Source organism: Triticum aestivum, chromosome 3A (assembly GCF_018294505.1).
Source record: "Triticum aestivum cultivar Chinese Spring chromosome 3A, IWGSC CS RefSeq v2.1, whole genome shotgun sequence".
Taxonomy (NCBI): domain Eukaryota; kingdom Viridiplantae; phylum Streptophyta; class Magnoliopsida; order Poales; family Poaceae; genus Triticum; species Triticum aestivum.
Window position 1 is genome coordinate 675511716 of NC_057800.1, and position 3655 is coordinate 675515370.

Genomic DNA, 3655 nt, shown 5'->3' on the forward strand with positions numbered 1-3655 from the left:
TTGCGTGGATCCTGAAGTGGCAAACCATCCCAGGGCCAAGCTGGCTTGCCCGTATCTCATATAATTCTCTTGAAATTAAGTTGTAAAAATAGTGTATTCTTGCTTTTCGACCTACTCCTGTATTCTCCAACCTATCAATTATCCCTTTAAAGTACAACTAAATAAAAACCTATAATTTCGAAAAATGGTAATCTATATTCAGCCTTATATTCTTTAACCTATATTGTTGTTACCATCTCAGGACTGCTAAATTTTGACTTCTTGGTGATTTAGCTATATTAATAACTTGGTCACCTTCTTGTCTATATTAACTTGGGAAGTCTTTTTCTCCAGTATTATACAGCTAAAGAACAAGTAAGTCTGCATGAAGAGTTTGATCATTATTTAGCTACATGCACATGGGATCATGCTCTGGACTTCTGTTCTTTCATGGTAGAACACCAGTTTCTTTTGTTGGAAAAGTTCCACTATATGGCTCCACACGACTGTCTATTAATTGCTTTATGCATTGTTTGTATGCTGACTTTATTTCAGGAATGTGCTCGTAGAGACGATGAGAACGGTCAGTTTGCAAAACTGGACATCAGTCTTGCCAAAATGTCCTTTGAGGTACCTGTTACTTCGAAGGATTTTGTTGGTCGATTTTACACTCTTCTACTTATGTTTTTGACGGTTATGTTACAAATTTTTACTCTTTTATAGCGAATGGCCAATATTTATAAGCGGGAACAGGAAATGGACTCTTACACTCAGAGCTTGACAGCTGTCCTTCTCAATGATGAGGTATGTAAACCTGTTTCGAATCTTTAACTTAACTTTTCAGAGAGGTTAGGTGTAGTCTTTCCTCCCTGGTGATGCTTGTCCTTTTTCATGGAGGGCTCTACTCAATAATAATTTAATGCAATTCTTCTAGGAAGAAAAAGAACTTCAGACTTTCCACATCATGCTGAATTTCCTGTTTGTTTCGTTTCCCAAGACAAGATTTCCGTAATAATTTTGAATTTTTTTACGGTATAATTTTTTTCCAATAGTTTGGTTTAGTACAAAATCCTCAATTGAACTATGGATTAATGTTGATCTGTTGCAATTATGCTGAGTTGAACCATGTATATACATTGAAAACTTCCAGGTGAAAGGTCAACTTGCAAGTTTGATGAATCTGCTGGATGAAGAAGGCTTTTTCAGCATCGATGATGATTCTATTGATTGGGTACTTTTCTTATTAATAACTGTTATATTTTAGTAGTTCCATATTTGGTATAGTGACCATGTTTTTTTTTCCTTTTGAAGGATAAGGAATCGTTTACGAAATTAGTGGATAAATTTAATGCTTTGACTGGCCATTGCTTTGATGGATGTTATGCACTCCAAGCAATAATGGTATACTTCTTTTGATATCTATATCGTCTCATATTACATGGTTGTTTAGGCTCCATTCTTTTTCTCGAATGTCAGGATCTTCAAGAATTCTTACCGAGAGAGGATGATGATACATGTCATGACGCTGTTAAAATGGTAGGCCTCCTCCTAAAGCCCAACTTATAACTCATTTCGTTCATGGAAATCTTCCTTCTGTTAAATATACAATTATTCATGGTCAACTTTTGACAGGTTGATTATGCAAATGAGGCATGGAAGGGAAATCTTGGGCATGTATGTTGAAGCATATATCTTGCTATAACTTTGGGACTTGAGTTATTGTGTTCATTATTTTGTTTGGTTCTTCAGTTTTACAGGGACACAAGGCATTATGAACATGAATACTATGACATGCTTAGACAACCTCTTAAAAAGGTGAGTGTTTTGTCTAATCCTCGTGAGTGTACCTGGAAATTTTGCTTGTATGAAAATATGAAGTGTACCATTTGAGCTGCCACATAATGAATTTGATCCCACGTGGCAGCCACTTCTATATTTGGCTCTTTAATCCGTTGGTCTCTCTGCCCCACTCCTCACCATATCCAGCACATTCTCATTGTTGCCGGCTTGCCGCCATGAGTGCCCTGACTCTGCTTCATGCCTCACCACCCTAATATTTTTTTAACATTTATTTTTCAAACATAACTATGGATCAAACAGCCTAGGAACAGGCTTTGTCCAGTTTTCAGAGTTGGGGGTTGCCATCTGATTGGTATAGGAGTTTATGATGAAAATTAGACTTAAATAAATAGGTGAGGACCAAAATTCCACTATTTTTGGTTCAAAACATTATAGTTACTACCATCATAAGTTGAATTTGGACAGATTTCTAAATGCAAAACCTATAGTGTGATACTTAAATTCTTTGACGAGCCATTTTGTCTATGGAAGGTTTTGTTTTTGTCCACTCAAGTTGAGCATGCAGAAGAAATGATGCCATATGAAGAGTATGTCTTTGGAATGTTAATGGGTGAATTGACTGTTCTAGTGTGACATTCCAGTCCTACAATTGATGGAATGTGTCATTCTTACGTGACACACTTTCCAATGTGGAATCTGAACGATCTTATGAGCCTGGTGCTACTTTAAAGGAGCATTTTACTTGGCTTATGTGCACTTAAGAAGATGGATTACTATTTGCATTTAACTGTTTTATCTTCGCAATAGCTTGAAGATTTTGTAGTAAAAACGTGTCTTGATAATCATCTCGACCTGAAAATAACATGAATATGGGCTTTCATAATGTTTATACTTGTGTACAATATTCCTCTGTCTTGTTAGCCTATGTTCAGGTTTCTACATGTTTTTCTGAAAAGTGAAAACAGTATGGGTTTTCTATGTATCAGTGGGCTATTACATGAAAATCAGTTTAATTATGTATGCTTAAGTTGCACCGAGAATCATGCTTCCTTAGATGGTGGCAAGAGGCATGAGGAGGCAGAGACATGGGGCCTGCTGCGTCCTCAAACAACCTGGTGGTGGTGGAGGCAGAGATGTAGAGTTTCTGATGTGGATAGAGCCATGTTGTGATTGGAGAAATTGAACTGACTTAGGTTTCTGCCGTGTTGGGCAGCACAAGGTAGTTTGTCTTGCCATTGGTGGGGTGGTGACTGGTGACGATGCCGTAGACATGGCGATGATGGAGGCAGATATATGCTGGTTAGGTTTGCAACTGCAATGGCTGAGGAGAGCGGCTGTATTGGCTGTTATAGGAACAATGGTGGCAGCTATTTTTGAGAAGGGTGTTCAATCTATTTTTTGTGGGTTGGCAGTGCGAGGCACTTGTCAGTGCTGGCGCCACAAAAAACATCGAATTGTTGGAGGGAGATGACCGGTGAGCAGGTGAGCATGTCGGGGTGAGGATAAGTCGTGGAGGATTGGGTAGGAGAAAAATAAAATTGTGTTTCAAAATGCTAGGCGATCATACATTTTGAGATCCAACTTTGAGAAAGGCTAAGGCCAACAATATGTTGGTCAAAGTTGAATCACGTAGGCGTCTTGTATGTTAAAACGAATGGGACATGGATGAAAAGGTGCAGATCCGCAAGATTTCGAAATAGTGGCAGAAGATTGAGAAAATACACATGAGCTCCTGGGTGCTCCACAGCCCTATAGGAATATTAATCGTAAAATTGAATTTAATGTTCGTATAGGGGTGTGAAGCACCCGGGTGCTACAAATCCGCTTCCCAGAAGATTGGGCATTTTTTAAGCGGTGAAATTTTCTTGTGTTGAAA

At 38.3% G+C, this 3655-nt stretch overlaps 1 long non-coding RNA gene across 1 annotated transcript; it reads left to right on the top strand.

Moving 5' to 3' along the window:
• The first annotated feature begins 1290 nt into the window (after nt 1–1290).
• Nucleotides 1291–1688, top strand: LOC123059045 (uncharacterized). Its single transcript, XR_006427355.1, has 3 exons — nt 1291–1380; nt 1456–1515; nt 1612–1688. It is a non-coding gene; the product is annotated as an uncharacterized lncRNA (long non-coding RNA).
• The last annotated feature ends 1967 nt before the right edge of the window (nt 1689–3655 follow it).